Source organism: Perna viridis, chromosome 5, assembly GCF_037379345.1.
Source record: "Perna viridis isolate PV_CMFRI_1.1 ecotype Kerala chromosome 5, ASM3737934v1, whole genome shotgun sequence".
Classification (NCBI taxonomy): Eukaryota; Metazoa; Mollusca; class Bivalvia; order Mytilida; family Mytilidae; genus Perna; species Perna viridis.
Window position 1 is genome coordinate 46,927,375 of NC_142449.1, and position 23,345 is coordinate 46,950,719.

The 23,345-nt window shown below is 34.3% G+C and overlaps 1 protein-coding gene across 1 annotated transcript in view; it reads left to right on the top strand.

The window, feature by feature from the left end:
- The window catches only part of LOC148617970 (uncharacterized), a 163,625-nt gene that overhangs the window by 96,406 nt on the left and 43,874 nt on the right, over positions 1–23,345 (top strand). The window lies entirely within an intron of this gene.

Genomic DNA, 23,345 nt, shown 5'->3' on the forward strand with positions numbered 1-23,345 from the left:
AATACCACAGCAGGCTTCTTTAACGTACGAGTAATGTGTTTTCTTTATTATAACCTGACAACCCCAGCATGTAACACGCCAGGGGTACCCTATTCCACCACATGGGACACACAACCCAGTTGCTCTGTGTCCCAGGCTAGGGTCCTGGACACTATTAAGTAGCTTTTTACGACAAGCTTAGCGCTGCTGCAGGACGATTCTTTTGACAAGGAGCAGCTCTGAAAGATCCCGTTAGTTAACCACTACATACAATATGGTATTCATGTATTGGATTCTTCATAAGAATTTCTGCCTTCGTTTTCATCAGATTTCAAATATGTCGAAAATATCGACTTTTTTATTTTTGGTCCGAATTCGAATTTTTTTTATTGCATTCCCTATGAAAATCCCTGCCTGCTTATTTCAATCAGATTTTAGGCATCTGTTATGGTTTTCCAGTTATGATGTGATCGTATAATGGTGCCCTCCACGAAGCTTTTTATTTGTTTGTGTTTTTTACCGATTTTTGAAAAAAATATATTCGAGCTATGAATTATTTGTAAGTGTCTGTTTGGTGAACTTTTATTTCTAACATCTACAAGTCTGGACACAGACTGACATTGCCCGAGGGGCAACTATGGACGCAGACTGGTATTGCCCGAAGAGCAAATTTGAACATAAATATGATTTGTCTTGAACGTGTTTGCATTGTCTAGATAACTTCTCCATTTATTGATATTGTAACGATGCTCGCTTTCGTTACAATTTTAGTCCACGTGCGAGCTTGAACGATGACAAATCTAACCAAAGATAAAGATAAATTTCAATGCTTTAATGATTGATGAAATATGGTTATCAATCATATAATATTCAAACTTAATGATAAAAACAGCAGGTGTATAGACAACAGTGCACAACTTTGGCTATGGTAAATGATTGGAGGTTTCACCACAATTGATGGTTAATTTAATGGTACACTTTACCACAGTTCATGGTTAATTTTACCATCAACTATGGTGAACTTGTTTACCACGATTTATGCTTATGTATCTACCGTTAACTGAAAAGGTTAATTAAACGAAGGCTGGTAACTAGTAAAGTAATATTTACCATGCTTAGCCTTCTTCTGGCAGGGTTCTTCATAACTTTCTGTTACTCTTGACAGACTGAACCCAAAACATTAAAACCAGCTGCTTTTATACACCTGAGAAGTCACTTGACATGCTATTTTTAGATACTTAATTCATACCTGACTGGGTAAAGGTTACAATCTAGGATGTAAAAGTAACATGTAAACATAAACATAGGTGAAACTAATCAATATTACAAATCAATACAAGATGTTTAAACATGTAGTCAATGCATAATTAATACACTAATTATATAGATAATCACACAATATTGGTTTGTGACAATTTAATTAAATTAATTCAATTTCAATTCCAATTAAAAGTGTTTGTTCCCAAACATGAGCGCAATGAGATGATCGATCGTCTAATGCCACAGTTATAACCAAATCTAATAAATATGATTCGAAGTGGAATATGTGTGACATAATAACAACATGAAAAACAAACAGGAATTAAGAAAAACGACTGTCAACTTAGTTTATGCATTTAAAATGATGTCAATTATCCTGTCAACTATTCCGATTAGGCCATCCAAACAAATTTTAGTTGCCATTCTCTTAAATTTCTGCAAGACTCCGAGTTCCCTTGGCAATGACTGCAAGTCAAAAATTCCGTCATTCCGTAAATAGTTTAACACCAAGTGAAAGTATGTCGGATCTTGGTCAATAAAAATGTTTCGGTGCCCATCATATTCATATCTGCGGTTTGTGAGAATAGCCAAAATACAACTTGGATCATGTCTTAGTGTTACCGTAGACGTTTCAAACATTTCCCCTCCAATGTTCAGCGTGATTATGTTGTTCTCAACCAGTTTAAACTTATCATAAAGAACTTGTTTAAGTTCATCTGTTGCTTTGTTGAGTTGTTCCTCTGTCATGATTTTTATAGATATTGTATCTGTCAATGGTTTCTTTGGAGTTGAAGCCTTCTTAGGAGACAGATTTTTACATGTCGAAGGACACCACAGCACATCATGTACCTCCTCTTCCATTTGTTACACATTTCCATTATACGTTGTTGTCGAAATTACCTCCCTTGGAACATATGCTTCATCATCGGACTTGTCAGTTGAAATATCTAAATATTTCCCAGAATTTTCTGTTCGAATTTCATCTTTTTGATTCTGAGTGCCTGTTATACTTGGTTTTAGAGTATTCTTTGATTGTTCTGGATTGTTACCCTCATTTATGATTGGTGACTTTGATTCCCTTCTTTCCATTGGTGAACGTGATCTCACTCTAGCACATCTCAGTTTTCTTGCATCTGCATGAGCGTGGCAAGATCTTGATAGATTGTCACCCTCTGGTTTGACTTCAAGAATCTTACTATGTGCTGTATTCTTTCTATAATCTTCATAGTCACTCTTGGCCTTGTCTTTAGTGTCTTCTGTAGCACGATTATGACAGATGGATGATAACGGGCGGACTCCTCTTGGGCATCTGGAATGCTTCCCGTTTTTTCTAGCAGTTACGTATTGACAATATTGACATTCCCATACAAAACGTTTGTGTTTCTCCATGATGTGTCTCTCCGCAGCACCCTTTGTTGCAAACGAGTTTTGAACTCCAACTTTGCATAATGTGCATCTGTAGGAACTCCTGATCTGCAGAGATAAAAGTTAAACAAAATCCTGAAATCGTTTATGTTTAATTATTTGTCGACCTCTACTGTCGGTTTTGATTTGTTCTTTGTCAATCTGAACAGAATCTGGCTCATCTAGAACCGGAATATTATTTTCAAAATAAGTTGGAACAGAATCAGATTCATCCTCTAAATTAACATAAGACTCACATACTCGGCTTCTTCAGCAGTTCCCAACTGACCTTGAAGTAATACAGAGCTATTCAATTTTTGAAACCAATCTGTTTCCACCAGTGTATGGTTTTAATCTGTTATTGTGGACTACTTTTGGTTTTGAATTTTCCCGATCTCGAATTCGGAAAACGACACTTAGGCATATTTTTATTATGTATGGGCCTTTCCATGGACATTGTAGTTTCGGGCTTAAGCCTTTTTTCCTAACCAAATTATGTAACCATACACAATCTCCTTCAGATAAATGTTTTAAATGTGCCCGGTGATTATAATCTCTTTTTATTGCACTTGTTGAAAGTTGAATGATCTCTGGCAAAGTTATGTATAACAGCCAATGATTCTGATAATACATAGGCATATTCTGAATTTACTTCCATGGGTTCTTCCCTAGGTTTACCAAAAATTAGATCTATTGGTAAGTCAATTTCTCGCCCAAACATCATTAAACAAGGTGACCCTTTTGTTGTGTGATGAACAGAGGACCTGTAAGCGATCATTAAAAAGGGAATATGCATATCCCAGTCCCTTTAGTTCTCGCAACAAAACAGTGATAACATATTTTCGAAGGTCTGGTTAAAACGTTCAACCATACCATCACTTTCCGGGTGAAGTGAAGTTGTTCTGGTTTTGTCAATGCTAAGAATTGAACACATCTCTTTGAAAATTGTTGATTTAAAGTTAGTGCCTTGATCTGAGTGTAATATTCTTGGCACCCCAAAAAGGACAACGAATTTCTTCACTAAGATTTCAGCCACTTTTTTTGCCTCTTGTTTTGGAATAGGATATGCATCCATCCACTTTGTAAATAATCACCGATAACTAGTAAATATATGTTTCCGTCATTGGATGTAGTTATAGGACCCAATACATCAATTCCCACTCTTTATAATGGTGCATCTACATTATAACGCTTTTACTTTGTTTGGTGTTCTTTTCGTTGACGCACACCTGTCACAAATGTGACACCAATGAGCAACATCCTTTTTCATGGCACACCAAAAGAATCTAGACCGTAATTTGGACAGTGTTTTTGTTATACCAAGATGACCAGCTGTTGGAATTTCATGTAAAAGTTTAAAAGCAAACCGACGAAGACGATGTGGAAGTACAAGTTGCCATTCATGTTAAGCACCATCGGAACTCACCTATTTTCAATAAAGTTCTCCAGTTCTTAAATGCAAAACATCCCACATAGCTCAATGATATTTTACGTTAGGTGAAAATTTCGAAATTGCTGACCAATCTGGTTTAACCCCACTTTCCTTAAACTCTATGATAATCTTTAGTTCAGGTTCTTCCAACTGTTCCTGCCGTAGCCGTTCAAGATCCATAGAACTATTAATCAACAAGTCAGAGACATGTCTTTGATCCGGACACATCCCTTCATCATGTGTGACAGATCCATTGACATCCCCTGCATCATTGTTGATTGCACAAATAGGAAAAGAATATTGACACCTCTGATTATCGGAAGTACGCTATCATTCTGAACTTCTTCCTGTTCTATTTTCTGACAGTATTTACAGTCATCTGAGCACGGCCTACGTGATAGAGCGTCGGCATTTGAGTGGCTACGCCCTCTTCTATGCTCTGTGATAAAGTCGTACTCAGATAGAACTTCCAACCACTTAGCAAGTTGGCCGTCGGGGTTTTTAAAATTCTTCAACCGCTTAAAGGACCCGTGATCTGTTTGTAGTCGAAAAGATCGTCCATAAAGATAGCAATGACAATGCCGTAAGGACTTAACCAAAGCGAGAAGCTCTTTCCTTGTTACACAGTAAGATCTCTCTGCCTTATTCAGGCTCTTACTGAAATAACCTATGAGTCTCTCTTGATTATTTTGAATTTGTGAAAGAACCCCACCAATACCAAAATTGCTGGCGTCAGTATCTAAAATAAAGGTGCCTCAATTAGTTTTTGTCTTAAAGTTTCAAAAGATTTGTCACATTCATTTGTCAAAATGAAATCTACAGCAGACTTTTCCAACAGCCTATTTAGGGGTCTTACTATTTGCGAGATATTGTGTATGAACTTGCGGTAGTAAAAGCATTACCTAAATAGCTCCTAAGTTGTTTAAGATTTCTGGGTTTTGGCCATTCATTCACCGCTTTTACTTTGTCTGGATCTGTTGCTATACCTTTTTCGGAAACAATATGCCCAAGGAACTTAACCTGTCTTCTAAAAAGATCACATTTGTCAGGATGAAGTTTTAGGTTTGATTGCCTGATTCTCTCAAAAACCAATTGTACGTTGCTTAGTTTTGATTCAAATGTTTTGCCAAAAACAATAATGTCATCCAAATGTACAAGACACATTTCATAGGTAAGACCTGATAGTATATTTTCAATCAACCTCCCAAATGTACAGGGTACATTGCAAAGTCCAAAAGGAAGAGTAACCATTGCCAGAGACCACCACCACCTGTGGCAAAAGCTGTTTTTGTGCGATCTTTTTTTTATCAACCTCCACTTGCCAATAACCCTTTTATCATAGGGTAGAAAAGCATGATGCTGGGGAAAGAGTATCGAGGGTTTCATCAATTCGAGACAATGGGTGACAGTCCTTGACTGTGACGTCATTTAGCTGTCGGTAATTAATACAAAACCTTAAAGTGCCATTTTTTTTCCTGAGAAGACAATAGGACTGCACCAAGGACTATCACTTGGTTCAATGACACCCATTGTTTTCATATCAGCTAAATCTTTGTTAACTTCATCACGTTTGGCAAAAGGTATTCGTTTAGGTAGTTGGCAGATAGGTCTACTATTACCAGTATCAATTTTATGTTTTACCAATTTTGTCCTTCCAATGTCGGTAGGTGACTTAGAAAATATGTCTTGATAATTGGACAGCAAGGCTAGTAACTTGTCTTTTTTGTGTTTGGACAATTCATCGCCAGAGTTTTCAGACAATGTTTTTAGATGATTCGGAAGTTTGATTACTTCGGCTTCTTTGGTTAATGAGCAACTTTTTTTAACATTTAATATTCTTAATGGGATATATGGTTGTTTTGTAGATGATACAGATTTGCCCACAAGGATATTTTAATTTTCTATGATTTGGGCTATAGGTTCTACTATTGCTGCTTCTGCTTCGGATTCACTTAACTATTGTGAAGGTTTACCACTTATAATGACCTCACTGTTGGCAGGAATGGTCGTGTTTTCTGCTATTAACACACGGCAGCAATTCGAACCAACAGCGGAAGACTGAAGTGGAATACTACATTTACCTTCAACGGTCAAAGTGAAATCATTTAAGCAGATATTACATTTATGTTTAGCCATAAAATCATAACCCAGAATTTCTTCATTCTGTATACCCGCGAACAATACTTCATGTTTGATTTCGGTACTATCTATATTAAAGTCAACCTTACATTTCCCAAGGAATGGAGTTCTTTCTCCAGTAGCAGTTACCAGAGATGAATTGACCATCTCCATTTGCTCGGTTAACCAGCGAGGTAAACAATTTAAAAGGTCCGATCTTAAAATAGTAATGGTGGCACCAGTATCCACGAGCATGGTTACCGGAAAACCACATTTTTTTTGTATTTATGAAAAGATCTTCATTTTTGGACCAAACTGTCCTTGCAAAAACAATGTTTGGTCAATCTGAATTATCTGATGTCGTGTCCCGACCATTGGACCCGACTATTGTCCGTATCCCTTTTTTTTTTATTTGATTTATCATTCGGTTCACCTTTTCCTAGCGCGTCACCAGACTTATCATTCCTTTGTTTGTCATTTTTATTTTGACAAATGGATTCTTGTTATTTTGACGTTTGTCATTGTATTTCGGTTTGAAATACTTCTTTCCGTTCCCATAGATTCTATCGCTTTTATTTGAGTCAATTTTAGACTTAACCGACTCAACATCACTGCTTATCTTAGTCATACAGTTTTCAAGGAAAGGCATTACCTGATTGCCGACATCAGTGCTCTTCCCTACGTGAACAGATTCATTTTGTTCAGAATAGGAACATACTGTTCGATGTTTAACCTTGTCTGCTGTTTTGAAAGTTTCTAATCTAATTGCAAGAGTTCCAGCTTGTGTTATTGTCTCTTGTTGAGACTGTCTAAGCATTAATCGAATTTCTGTGTCATCGAATCCATCAATGAAGTAGTCAACAGCCAACGTATCTAAAAGCTTCATGTCAGCCTTTGGATAGGCTTGTCTTGTAAGCTTCATTATGGACGTGGCGTGTTCTGATATGATCTCAGTTTTTGACCTGTACCGACTTTGGAGCTTAGCCCTAAACATCTCAGCTATGAATTCACTGCCAAACTTTCTTTCTAGAAACTGCATGCTTTAATCTGGAGAAATCGCGTCTTTCGCTTTGGCTTAGCTCACTCAAAATACTTCGAGCATTATCTTTTAAGCAACTTGCTAAGTATAACCCTTTTTCACTATCGCCCCATGTATTGATATCAGATAATATCTCAAATTGGGATAAATACTCATCCCAATCTTCTGTCCCATCATACTGTACAGGACGCATTTTTACATGGGAGGAAGAGGCGTTTGATTGACTATGATTTTTCCTTGTGTTATCTTCTGACTTGCCAACTTCTTTGGTCTCTTTATGACCTGGACTTTCAGAAATTTGATTTGCCAGGTATTCCTGGAAAATACTCTTTATGGGTATGCTAAAGCGTATAGATTTTTCACTGTTTAGTGTACTCTGTACATGATCGGGAATAGCTTTTCCCTTGTCACCAACCAGTGGTGTCTCTGGTTTTGCACTAATTGAACCATACTTCAATTTTATTTGTGATTGAGTATTTTCCACATCGTGGTTCTTACTCTTTGTGGATAATGTTTCAAACTGTGGTAGCGTGACCTCTAAACACCTTGCATAATTGTTATCTATTTCAACAAATCTATTCTCTCTCATTTCATCCTGCCTTTTAAGGATGTATTCTTGAATGGATTGAATTGCGATCACTCTCTGTGGTGGTTTTGACAGCATTGTATACTTCAGGAAAATTATCAGCTATTTTATTACAAACTGAAGCAAATACTTTTTGATTTGATTGAAATTCTTTTCCAATCATTTCAAACACTATTCCAAGCATATATGTAGGCTAATTCAGGGTTTTGGAATGCTCCATTTTCAATTGCCTAAAAAGCTTGTCAATTACTCTTCCTTAGGACCAACCTGGTAGTGTGTGATTTGCTAAGAAATTACATCCATAAGGTCTTTGTCCCAGTTAAACAGTTCTCTAGCAAAAGAGAATAAAACTGCATAATGGAAAAATATTCCCACTTACAGTCATGTACGCAACAGATAAAATTCGAAATTCTTATAAACAAAATTACATTACCGACATATGATGGACTTTAAGACAAAATTCATCGATACTGGCTCCTAGTAAACACTTTAAAATCAATATTACAACTAAATCTTGTATCAAACAATTTTAATCAACTTCTAAATAGTTATATTCATTTGTAGCCTGAAAAAAATGTTTCCTTGGACAAAAACTGTATACTAATAGTTCTTGTTTAAAATATATCCAGAGGCACTGCCAGTATCGTTTGGTTTCAGAACCAACGTAACATGTATGTACATTCAGCATTTTAAAACACTGTCATTGACTTTACTTAAGAATCTCTATTTCATTAAATCCTGTAGATCTTCACAATTTAATAAAACTTAATTATTTTTACGTGTGTAGTCTTAATGTCTTGATACTAAACAAAACCTTCATCCTTTGAACAGAAAAGCGATTCATCCATATTTGCATATTTGCAAATATAAGAAAAGAAAAAGAGAAGACATTTATTTTTGATACTTTACAAAAATAATCAAAAAATTTTTTTTTACATAAATGTAGTTGTATATGTATATCAATGCCTGCATTTGTTGAGGGTATGGTGTTACTCTACATCTATAATCATATACAGTAAATATAAGTGAGTAATTAAAGATCAGTGTCTATTGAATATTCATAGGAGAACATCATCTGACAGCGCTATGGCTGTAAAATATTTTTAAAGAACATTGCATGTGCAATGTATTTTATCTTACATGCACATACGTGTACCATATCATAATAAATATCATACCACCGCCATCAAAACAAAAAATATCTCAAGCTCCGAATCCCAAAAGAGATTTGGCCATGGACTAAGTCTAAAATTATTACAATGTAGTTATTTAGTCTTTGCATATTTGGTTTTCATTGTATTTTGAGTTTTGTGTTACTATAATGACTTATATCATTTCAAAAGGTTTTAATAAAAATAAATCCCTACCGACCCTACAAAATTTCAGAATTGTGATCGGAAACATAACTTATTTTTTTTCGGCCTTGAAGATAGATTTCTCATCAATTAGCTGGCATACACCAATAAGTTGACTTACCTATCTGTCTTACATGCACTTGAAACTATTGATTTTATCCCGAAAAGTATTTTTCCGGGTCAATGATTCAGTAAATGTTGTAGGCTGTACAATATAAGCGTGCAGATCACAAATTCGATCACTAGGTCACCGATCGACATTAAATCACCTGGTAATGCATTTAATTAATTGAATGAATGAACGTGGTCACATGAAAACTATAATTTCCCTGAATACACCATGAACCACATTCACGGGTATGACTATGCTCGGGGACTGGGTAAACGCTCCGATGCTTTATACCGTCCGTGAGAGACCACAAATGATAGCCAAGGGCGTTAAGAAACCCCTCAGTCATCATAAATTACAAATACAACATATCGAGTCTAAACGTATTGAGTATACATGTTACAAAACAAAAATTAAACCAAGTATAGGAATAGTCAGCTGATGGTCAGCGTCTCTCGTATCACGCAAATGATTGCTAAAACCGTGTTACGAAAGATTTTTGGGGATTTTAGTGGTTCATATCCACAAAGACAGTCGAATTATCAACTCAGTTATCTGCTAGAAGCAACGATGTCATAGCTTTATAATGCACGAAAGGAAAGAATTAATGGATGTTCGGAAAGTGCTATCGTTTTCAACTCTATTGTTGGAATTTTATTTAACAAGGAATAACGAGTACTTTGGAAGATAGTGAAATATATTTTTTTCTGGGAGTGTATGTAAAACCCACACTTAGAAGGAATGTTGTTTAGTATTTGAAACTATTGGAATTTTCTAATCTCTATCCCTGAAAAGTTCGGGGTATTTAGTGATTGGGATGTCTGTCATTCCCTCCGTCCGTTATTCCGTCCATAACAAATATTTCCATAGCATATTTCTTGGCTTCTACTTGAGGGAATGGTTGAAGTTTTGGTATAGGGCTTAAGCATGATGAGTTGTACGGTGCTTTATAGGTCATCTACATCTAGTTCTCCGAGTGACGAAGAATATTTACATATAAGGTCGCAGATTTCTCAGCACCCATTGGATGGAATGATAATATATTTGGTATATGGCTTATTCGTTATTAGTTGTACCATGTCTACCCTTACAAGCTTTCTAAGTCATCTACTCCATGTTTCCGAGCGACTAATAATTTTTACATAATAGTATTGGAAAATGTTTCGTCACAGATTTCTTAGCACCAATTGGAAGGAATGATTTATTTAGAAATTTTATTATATAGCTTAAGCGTGTACAGTGTCTCCCCTTTCTGGCTTTCTATGTCATCTTCTTGTTTTCCGAGCAAAATTTTATATGTGAGGTATTTGCAAATTTTCCATTGCAGATATCTCAGCACCCATTATTCGGTACATAGGTGGCAGATCTCAATAATCGTTTTTGGTAGAGATATCAAAAGAGGGTAGCACAGATGCATTGTTTTCCATAATCTCTTCTTTTGAATATATGGAAGCAGTATAGATCGTATTACTGCTAAAATTTTCTACATCTACATCTGATAATAAACAAAAGATGTAATGGGGTGGAAGAAATAGTTAAATATTTGGTATATGGCTTTTCTCAACCAAACCTACAGTTAAGAATTCTGTGTATATGGTCATTTTTTGGGAACGAGAGTAAAGATTTAGTAAGAATTGCTCATAGTTTTTCTAGTTTATTTTTTTGTGCCATTTGAAAAAGTTATATCATATCTATGAAATATATTTGTCATCTTGTACTGTAATTTGCATAAAGTATCATTTAGTTAATAATGATAAAAGACAATTATTTGTAATGCATAACAAGGATATTTACTTGTGACATACATATAAACCCATTAATGTTTTACTCAGGCCAAATTTGATACTTAAGGGTATCACTTTTCTTGGTTTGCAAACAATGTATTAAAAGGACTATTGTTCGTGGATACCAATTTTGGTGCAGTAAGTGGTTCTTTTTAATAAAAGATATAAATTCCGAAGGTTGGACATAGGCCTCAATAAGCTGCTTTCATGAAACTCTTTCCTGTTCTGTTCTTTGTATTTCATTCCAGCTCTTCTCCATTTGTTCGTGTCTTAAACTGAATGTTTTGATTAGACATTATCATTATCAGTTTGATTTAAAAAATGCGATTAATACAAAATTATAAATATAAAGCATTAAAGGTTGTAAATACTTCAGATTAAGAAAATTCAAAATTTTGTAAAGTGGCTGTGGCGTCACAACCTTTATATTATGATTTACTTGTGGTGCACATTTGAAAATAACCTGCCTGATACACCCCACAAAAAGAATTGATTAATATAAGAAAATATATCCCAATCCAGTGCTTCATGAATCACATTCATTCACTTTCTTTCTATAAGAAAGATTTCTTAAAACATTTCAAACCTTTGATACAAAAATACCTGGGGTTGCAATTAATTTTATTCAAAATAATTCGTATGAATTGAATTGCAGAAGTCATAATATGTGTTAAATTTGTCATTACATGGGATTTTCCATATTGCCTAGGTGCCAATTCTCAACCCATATCAGCCCTCCATCCTGTCTTGGGCAGATACCGATTGCAATAAGGAAAATCCAATGTAATAATCTCTGAATATATTGATGTGCACGTCCTTTTACACAATTAAGACAGCTATTTAACGTGATTTTTTTAAACCTGTAGCCACATTTTCAGCAGTACATTATATCGTTAATACATACTAGAGGTAATTTGTGTGTGTAGATACACACTGTGGTTGTTTCACTTCTCTAGTGTTTATGTGTATATTAAGATTGTTTATGTGCGAACAAAATATGACAGTGATGCAAATTCAGACCCCATTTTTCGACAATCTTGAATCGATTGTGGTCGCTTACCCTACCGATGCACCTTGTCTATGCTCCAAGTTTTTAAGGAGTCCGAGTTGCTCATTTGCTTTTCTTGCTTTGTGTTTATGATTTAAGTTACTTCATGTTCTTTCTTGTGTATGTCTGTTTTTTCGTGTCTGGTCCTAGGATTACATTTTTATTTCCGCTGTAATCTTGGTTCCGTTGATCATTCTTGGTCACATAAATGGTATGAACGACAGGAATTGCGTATAGATGTGCGTTCGATTGTTAAATTCCCCAGTCCTAAACAGCCGGCATAGAAATTCAATCGTTAAAATAAGGAGGATATTAAAGTTGTACCTGGGAGTCAAAGTGTAACTCAGAAAGGTCGTCTTTAAGAACTGTTAGAATTTTAAAGTAATACCACCCTGACCTTTCTTCAGTGTCATAAAACATTTTTGGCTCTTCAGCGATGGCAAAACATAAGTTAAAAAGCTCCGTGAATTGATCATAATGAAAATTTGACAGAGTAACTTGATTAGATTTTAATTTTAAGATCACCACAATATGCCGATTCTAGTCTTCTTTGAACGGCTCCTAAATTCAGGTGTAGTGATTAATAAATAATTACAGTAAATTGAGGTAATGGCATAATGTTAATTTGAATTTTATGAATTTCAATGCTGTATGGAACAGATATACTGTTTGCAATGCTCACTCGATTAATAACATGCAACGTTTGATCAACTCATTTGGTTTTAATTCTTAAACAGACGGTGCACAATTGGTTTATACATGTAGTGCACAGATTTTTTGAATTATTTAATTCCACTCATGGTATTGCGGGAGGAACGAATAAAAAACCTCCTCTGCGTAACAGAAGAAATATACTTGCATAGAAAGGTGAGGAACAATGATAACTGCATATAGTGATAAAAAGGGAATTACAATTTTTGTTTAAGTCAAATGATAAACACTATAAAATTACATGCTTTAACAATGATAGAAACCAGTGGACTCCTTGTTACTGGTGCTGCGTCTTTTACATTTATCTACGAATGCTGATTACAGAATTGATAACACATATAGTCCTAAATTGTAAATACTGATTATTACAAGTCAAAATTTGTATCACAAGCCGTATAAACCCGAGACTCCTATACCACCCCAAGGTCGAGGTTTGTTACCACAAGTGATACAGATTTTGACATGTCGTGTTCATTTTATCATATATTTTGACTAAACTTCAAATATGGTTCGTGAAGAGATGGGATATAGGGTATGCGATATAGGTCTAGGGGCATGATGTTGTTTATGCGATATAGGTCTAGAGGTGTGATATAGGGTATGCGATGTAGGGTTAACGATATAGGGTTTAAACAAACACTTATAATGTATGTACAAAAAAGTATATTTTCAATCTGAATATGTGATGTCATAGAACAAAGTCATACAACATAAAATTTTATATTGATTATCGTCAAGATAAATTTTTTCTTTTTACCATTCGTTTCGCCTCTGTTATGGTAACATATTAGATTTGAACTTAAAAGATTCAAATATGTATGATGGGCTTTCATAATTTTTGAACGGTCGCCTAAAGTCGATGACCACAATCAATAAAAGGGAGAGGGGTACTTTGCTTATAACGATCGGCATTTAGAATTTCCATTTTGTCTACACCAGCATTTCGCTTCTACCAGTTAAGCATTTAAACTGTTATTTTAAATTGGAAGAAAATCATTATATCAAATTCACTAAAATTCCATAGCATTTAAAAACTCCGAAATAATTATTAATATAAACAGCATCTTCCGGGAAAATTAAAATAAAAATCAAAGAGTAAAGCACTATATGTTTAATATTTGAGCTTTCTTTCTGAAATGTATATAAACGTTAAATCGAACATAAGGTCCAAAACAACAACAAAACAAAAACAAAACAAAACAAAACAAAACAAACAAACAAAAACAAAATTCTTCATTTATATAATTTTTCAATAACCGAGATATTCCAATCATAAAAGCCCATTGTATCTAGCCATTTGACAAAATGTTTAATTTATAATAATAATAATAATAATAATAATAATAATAATAATAATATAATTATAAAAATAATAATGATTAAAGGACAACTGTCCAAAACAATTGCTACGGTCTTTTCCTTCGCCTGAATATAGCTGAAATATTGCTGCTTGGGCGTTAAACCCTATCAATCAATCAATCAATCAATCAATCCTTTTGCTTGTTTTCATTTCCTTTGTGTCCTTATTAAGTATTACCCACGATGTACTCCGAAGATCAAAATGGTTTCATTGTTCATTATCTTGGTAATACACAGTTTGAACACACCATGCGACCAATTGCTTCTTAATGCCGAATGTCAACCCAAAATGGTGAACAAATCTAAATCGATAGGGCTGATTCAACCATCAAGTCAAATATCTCTCTGATTTCAAATCGAGATAACAACTAACAACTATTCAACGGGTCATAGTTTGCCTTTCCTCGTTTGTCTACCCCGGACTTGACTTTTTATGAGCAACTCGGCGGGATTTTTGTGACTTTGTATGTATGATTTTAGTTACTTTATGTTCTTTGTTGTGTGTGTCTGTTTTCCATGTCTGGTCTTTGTCCCTGGATAACATTCTTTTGATTACCGCTATAACCTTGGTTCCCTTGATTACTTTTATCACTTTTATAAATCATAAAAGGTAAAGTGGAGTAAAATTAATAATATTACAAATTTCTAATACTTCAAGAAACAATTACTGGAGTAGTAATTTTCATAATAAAAATTTGATTCAGTCGAAATTAAACAAAATCATTCTTTCATTTTGATAGAAAATGCTGTTTTTCAAAAAGAGCGAAAAACACCAAGGGAGGTAATAATTTAACAAAAGTAACTAATACATAACTACAGAAATTCAACACGAATATTGTCCCTAATGTCAATAGACTTTTTCCTTCAAAAATTCTAGACAAACACAGTTTTTTTTAGCTTCCTTGAATGCAAAAATATGGAATATCACCAAAGAGTATTCTCCTTATAGCTGGAATTTGTTGATTTTGGAAACACCTTATGTCACCTGAAATGAATGGTGAAATTCTTATGTTTCTACGCCTTACGGTTTCCAAAGTGAACAAAATTGACGGAAACTGATTTCGGTTAAAGTTAGATAACTCATACAAGGAATAGTTTGACCGCTTTGACCGACGGGACATTTTTGTTTGCCAATTACTATACAAACATTATGCTCATTTCAGATTGTCTCTGTCTATATAGGTTTTTCCTATGGATGCAAGAATTACAAATCTTTCTTAGAGGAGATAACTTAAGGCACGTTAACGTGTTATTTCACTGCAAGTCCATAACGGATAGTTCAAGTGATTTATATATATAGCCTAAAGTGTCGTAAAAATGTGTAGCATACGTTCCTTGCCAAATCCATTTGAATAAGTTACGGAAGAAAAAAAGATAATCAGAATTACAGTAAGACCTTAATAAAATTTGTTGCAATAATTAGAAAAGTGAATTATATTTTGGTGTCACAACCACAAGGCTATGAATTTTCTTTACTTTTTTTTAAAAAAAATTCAGGAAATGTAGTGAATCGGTGTTTTCCCCCCAAGTCCCTAAACTCGCCATTTTCAAGATAAGTATACATAATGACATATCACACTTTGCAGGAAAGGCTAAACTATCGATTGAAAGTAGTTAGAGTTATCTTTCTTTTACCACATTTGCGGAAATTGCTAAAAACTGTTTCGACAAATAGTTTTCGACTGAATTATCAAATGACCTTGACCTTTGACCATGGCATTTTAAGAAGCATTAACTTACTGATCAAGATTATATGTGGTTGCTAGGTACTTTTCATTCTTGAAAATGGCCGTTGCTTTGGCAAACTCACTAAAAATCAGTTTTTGGCCAATGACTTCTACAGTTTAAAAACATACTGAATGGAACCCAATGTTTTTTGTTGCAGAGTTTCTTGTCCTGAACAACATTGCCATTTACATTATCCCTTTATCTCTTATGGTTTTGGCTCAAGGGTGAATGGTGAAAGGTTTATGTTTCTACGCCTTACAGCATAACCTTTATCTTTGCATTGTCAGTTTCCAATTCACCATTTCCTATTATATGTCCCATTACAGTCGAATTCAGAGTTTGATGGTCTTGCAGTAATGTTCTATGATCTCAATTACTCAAGTACACCTTGGATGTATTCTAAATGTTCTAAATGTTCATCCCAAGTGTCACTATCAATAACTACATCACCGAAGTAAGATGTTAAATTATCTAATTCATTTAGGGCTTTGTCCATCATTCTTGCAAAATTCTTTAATCCAAACAGCATTTTTCTCTACTTTCATTGGCGAGCGGAACTTGAAAAAAAGCCTTTAGTAAGATCGATACTACTTAGGAATTTAGAATGTCCGACTTTTTCGAAGATTTCATCGATGCGAGCAGTTGTTAGCTGTCGAATATTGTAACTTCATTGATCTTTCTGTAATCGATACATTTTCTAAAACTTCCATCACGCTTTTATACAGGAACAATAGTTACACTATAGGGACTTCTAGAAGGACTTGTGGTTCCTTCTTTCAATATGATATCTATACAAAATTTACTTTCTTTTACTTCATCACGTAAATTGTACAATATTCTCTACGTTTTGCACATAATCGGGCTATCAGTGTTTGTCTTGATTGTGTGTTCAATTAATTTTGTTTTTTAGGCTTTCCTGTTCGTACGTCTGCAAATTCATTGCACAGTTTTAGCAGATGAGTGATCGTCGCTTTCTCCAGGTTGATGTTAATAACAACATCTTTGGCCGTTTATATGCTTGTATAATCTATTTTATTCTCTATGCTTACATCTGGTTCATTTACAAAAAATACAACTATGATATTTTCGCAACAAATTTATATGGTATTTAATCAGTCCATGTTTTCCACCTACCATAACTTGATAGCTTACGTCATTTATCTTTCTTAATACACAGAATGGACCTTTCCATTGCCCCTTCATTTTTGAAGTTCCCTCATGTTAACAACATGATTCACAACTGACGTGATTGCAGCTTCCTCTCCTGTCAGCATCTCACGCATTACTTGGATCGGGTCCCTTACCGGTCAACCATATAGCAATTCAAATTGTGAAAATTATTTCTCTTCATGAGGAACTCCACGATAGGTAAATAAGGCATATGGCAAGTGTTGATCCCAATCATCTTGATTATCTGTGCAAATTTTTGTTAACTTTTCTTTCAACGTGTTATTAAACCTTTCAAAACGACCATCCGATTGCGGATGATAGGCTGTTGTTGTACACCCAAGAGTACCTAGGACTGCATACACGCCCTTCAACAGCTGACTTTTAAAGTTAGCTCCTTGGTCTGTTAGTATTTTCTGTGGTAGATCTACACAACTAAACAACAGCATTGATGCATCAGCGATAGTCTTTGCTTCAGTATTTTGCAGTGGAAAAGCTTCAGGATATCGTGTTGCCTCGTCCACAATATTTAAAATGTAATTATGTCCTTGTTTAGTACGTTCAAGTGGGCCAACTTTGTCCATTGAAAAACTCCTAAAAGGTTCTTCATCCACTGGTGGAGTTATCATGGAGTGTCGTTCGTTACTTTTTCTCTTGGCGGTTTGCTGACAAGTATCACATCTTGAGCAGTAATCTTTTATGTCTTTAAACATTCCATGCCAGAAAAATGATGCAATAATTCTTTCCTCGGTTTTAATGGCCTCTAAATGATCTGCAAGGGAATGTGCTTGTCCTAACTTCATTGCTATTCAACTGGCAATACCACTTGACAACTAGACTTTGTTCCATCATGATTAGTCTACTTTCGTCTAAAAATGTCGTTGCCCCAATAGGAGGCCTCCATATGATCTGCTGAAACTTCAGCACAAGCTGAAGCTTTAGTCCTAGCACTCTATATTGACTCGGTCAGCTTTTTGCAACCTAGATAAATGTTCGGTGTTAACCTCTTTTTCTTCATTACCATCACTATGGTCTACATCAAGGTCACTATTATTCACATTTTCAACCATATTTTCTCTTCTCTAACCTCCATTCTGTATGACCTTGTCACAGCATTCACGTTACTGTGATTTTATATTTCCATTTCAATTAAACCCTCCATGGCATGGTTTGGAAATACGCTACCTCTTTTGTGGTCCTTGTAAAATGGATTGTTCATATTCACAACTGCCATAATGGCTGTAAAAAGTTAGCCAATCGCTGTGTACAAAGTCATGTTTTGACCCTCTATAATAGACCTTTGGTCAATTAAATCTTCTCTCATTAGAGGTACGTCTGTTTCAGTGTCATTTACAAGCAATGCTTCATTCCCGTCAATAATGCCAGTTACTGATATTAATTGTACTCACCATTGGTCTGAATAGATACGAAGCCAATTTCTCTTTCTTCTGTTTGTTTGAGCAGTTGTCGCGAGCGTGGTGGCCTAGTTTATGACGGACATTACTTTTCTGTTGTTTACCTTTTGGTGTTGGGAAAGTATGTGGGGGTCTTGTTGGCGCACTTCCTTGCTTTTGATGAATATAATCTTCTGCTGCATCAACAAGGCTTCCTGTTCCTTTGTTTCTTTTGATTCATTGTGCTTGATCAACGGGTAATCCTCGAATTCTTTTAATTGCTTTTCTAGAATCTACGAACCTTTTTGGTATATAAAAGTTTTTGGCATTTCCTAGTTGATACTCAATTTCGTTTGCTTCGTTTTTACAAGTGGCCTTTTTCCTCTGTGGAGCTTTCTTGGGCGGGCCCATAATTGGTTCTTCATGTTCGCTTTCACTAGCATTGTTCGTAAACTGGATTAAATTGTTGGCCACGGCAGCAGCACTTCTTGTTTGTAGTTGTTCCTCTGTTTCCATTCCAGTTAAAATTGGTGCTTGGAGAAATACAGGTATATCCCAATTTATACACTTATATCACACTTTAACCTCCAGGAAAATATTATAACTAGCACTAATAAACTAAGTATGATAGGTAATGAATAAATTCAAAATGTTAAAATTTAAAAATCCAAGAGTTATAGAAGCTTAGTCCGTATATTAAATATTTCAAAATTCACACCGCTGAGCACCAAATGTTGCAAAGTAGAATTCGATCAAATTTCACTACTTTTAATTATCCAACAATTTAGGTAAATTTAACGTTACATTAAAGCAAAAAAAAATGTTTCTTCTCCAAGCACAAACTCTAAAGTTAATTATAAAAATATAGAATGCAGCCTTAAGTTACACCCTTTCTAAACTAACTCAAATAATGAACCCAAATATTGTCTGTTAAATTTAAAATGTCACCGTTGCAGTCACGAACTCATGATAGCAACTAAAACTGCAAAAATAGTCTGTCAACGTTTGTTATTTCAGTATGAATCATTATGTAAACTTTAACTTCATAACTCTTGTAAAGATATATAGTGCAAGTTATAAAAAATTTAACAATAAATTACTTTTAACAACTGCATTCACCCTTTACAACAAAACAGTAATCTATCAGAATTAGTATATAACCATTACAGATGGTTGTTCTGGCTTTTATAAACATGTACTAAGAAAGTACTTAATTTTTTATAGTAAATAAATTTTAGGTGACATTTTTTTACAAATCGTGTCTATTTGTTCGCTCCACGTCAGACAATTGTCAATTTTTACACCAAGTAGTCTTCCGCATGATGACTTTTTTTTTATAATTTCTGATTGAAATGTAGAGTTCTGATTGACAAGTTTGTGATAACAATCTTTGCCTTGTCCCAAGTAACATAAGTTTGGCTTTGTTTGTATTAATGTACAAGTTATTATTCTTACACCACTTTTCTATATTAAAAAAAAAACTCTATTTGTATTTCTCTCTGCAAGTAATTGATATTTCTCCCTGATTTATGCAAAGTAGTATCATTTGCATATAAATCAGTTTTACAGCTATTAACAAACAGAGGTAAGTCATTGACGAATAATACAAACAGCAAGGAACCATGAATTGAACCTTGTGGAACACAATGTTTAATTTTTCTTTTCTCTAATGAGGCATTGTGAATGTTTACTTGTTGTGTTCTTCCGCTAAGATAGGATTTTATGAAATTTACAGACTTGTCATAACATTGATACATTTTCAGTTTTCTACATTGAATATCATGATCCACTACATCAAAGGCTTTTTTTTTTTTTAAAATCTACAAGTACAGCTAGGTTAATATTACCATTTTGCATCTCTTGTAACCATTGATCAGTTATATTTATGAGTGCTGTTTGACAGAGAATGGTTGGTTGGAACCCAGATTGTGAAGGATGCAACAGTTCAAATTCAGATAAAAACTTGTAAATGTGGTCAGATACATGCCTTTCTAAGAATTAAGATAGAGTAGGCCAGAATGAAATTGCCTTGTTATTATTAGCTGATGTCCTGTCACCAGTTTTGAAGATAGGAGTCACATTTGCATTTTTAGTGACAGTGGGTAGAAACCAGTATCAATCATTCTATTAAAAATATATGTAAGAGGCGATGCAATATAAGGTGCACATAGTTTTAAAAATTTTTGCCCAAAATTGTCACTACCAGAGAACTTACATGTATCTTATCTGAGCAGTGCATTATAGATTGCATCAAGTTTCACTAGTGGTATTGTAAATTTTTCATGAGTATTGATTTTCTTTTTAACAAAGTTATGAAGATTTTCAAAATTGACAGGAGTGTGATTTATTTCCCCTCTTATTTTGTCCACACAAGAAACAGAACCAAAAAAATCATTAAAAGCATTTGCCAGTTCTTTTGTGTCAGTAATATTTTTTTTTATCATTATCTGTTTTGAGTTCAGACAGTGTAATGTGTGATCTGGGATTTAAACTATGAATACATTTTCACAAATATTGTGTTTTTTATTATCTTTAACTATAACATTAGAATATTTCTTTTTTTAATTTTGAAATATTTGTTTTGTTCTAGTTCTCGAGAACTTACATTCAGTCTACATACCACTCGCCTTAAATTTTTCCTTATACGTTTTGCAAAATTAATCTCAGCACTGTACCACTCAGCTATCCTTTTTTTACCCTTTTGGTTACAATTTGAGTCACACAAACTGGATAATGATCACTTATTGCATTAAGGCTAACACGACTTTCCTTCATCTTATCAACATAATAAAAATAAATATGATCAATAAAAGATTTTGCTTTTCTAATAAGTCTGGTCTGTCTTGTAATTAACTGACTAAAATTCAACATATCCATTAGGCCTAACCTTTTTTGTGATGGATTGTTTGGCATCAAACAGTTCATATTCAGATCACCTATTATAACTACATCATCATTTAGGGTCATGGCCAGTTCTGGTTTCTTTCGAAGTCATCTATCTAATTTATTTGAGACTGAGGAGGTCTATAAACAAAACACAATGAAAAAAGCTGTCTTAAATTTGGCATTTCTAACATGGTGTTTCAATATTATTTATCTCGAGAAAGTCCAGATTAAAAAAATTAAGTTTATCATTGATATAAACAATTTGACCCCGTCTTTATTGTATGTTCTATTCTTTTTTCAATGTTATAACCTGTTGTATCTTTGGTCATTGGTTGTGTCATCTGTCAAGAATGTTTAACGGAAACCAATTATATCAGATGGACATTCAGACTGTATCTTAGTTCATCCATGTTTCATATCTGTACTTCCATGGTTCATCAAACTGTTATTCTAATCAGTTTATATTTTGAGAACATATTTAGATGCCACATTTAAATTGATTAAGACCATATGGGTTACTACTGTATCTAAAATATGTAAACCCTTTAATGGTGTTGCTGTCACTCATTATACGATACAAACAATATACAATTCATATAGCAAAAATTGAGAAAACATGCATATACATTTCAACAGATAAGTTGGCCTTCTGGATTGGATTAAATACAGTACAGTTTAAGATTAATCAAGAGAACCAGTGTTATTGCAGTAATTAAAAGAATGTAATCCATGGACAAAGACCAGACATGGAAAAAAAAACTTACACAACAAAGAACATAAAGTAACTAAAATCATACATATAAAGTAACAAAATCAAATTAGCAACAAGGACATGCTACAACATGCTACAATCACCTATAGAAATCATTTAGATTTTTTTTACTTATCACTCTTTAAGCTAATTGGCTTTATATCACTAATCTTGTTAGATTCACATAGTTTGATTAATGAATTATTGGATGCTTCTGTTGATGATAAAATTTCACAACAAGAGTTTTGTTCCTGTCTAAACCCATTAGTTATGAAGTAGTGACATTCACATGTGAAGAAGTTGCACTCTGTACAAATGTTCAAAAATTATGAAAATATATTATTAGTGCCTATATCTTTTTTGCCTAATTTTCATTTTGCTTTGTGTCCAAATAGACTACAAATGTTGCACTGTAACACATTTTGGAATTTGCAGATTCCTGTAGAATGGTTTAGATCTCCACATTTGCTACAGCCATTCCTATCTCTGTAAAAATAGTTGTCTAAGGGAAATATTCACAATCTCCAGCATACTACAAAGATTCTGAAGTTCAATGTTTGCTGAATGCGTCACGTCACGAGGAAGAAGTCCTGACACTATGATGTTCATATTCTCTGTCAGAGTGGTTAAAGGCCGTGAGGTCTTTAATTTTGAAACGAATGAAAGTTTTAAATAGGTCAATGAGTGCCAAGGCTACATCAGTTTTCAAAGACCCCGTTGTAGCAAAAACATTGTCTACTATACATGACAAATATGTTGTCGTACCAGCAGACAAAGCCCAAAACAACATTGTTTTTGTTTGCAAAACGTTTTACATCCAATGTTTATTATCAGAGTTAGACGTAGAAAATAATAGCGATGATTAGACCTATACTGCCACCACTCTCTCCAAAGAAGAGATTGTGGAAAACCATTAATCTGTGCTATCCTCTTTTGGTCTCTCTACCAAGGACGATGATTGTGATTTACCGTCTATGTACTGGATTCCAAAACTCCACAAGAATCCATACAAACAACGTTTCATAGCTGGATCTGCAAAATGTACCACCAAACCTCTTACAAAACTTTTAACTTCTGTACTCAAAACTGTCAAAGAGGGTCTGCAGTCCTACCACAACACTTGTTACTCCCGTAGTGGTATTTATTCGATGTATGTGGATCCTGAAAAATTCGAAAGATCTTTTGGTGACAATCAGTTCAAGACTATTATCTGCATTAAAACCTATGATTTTTCA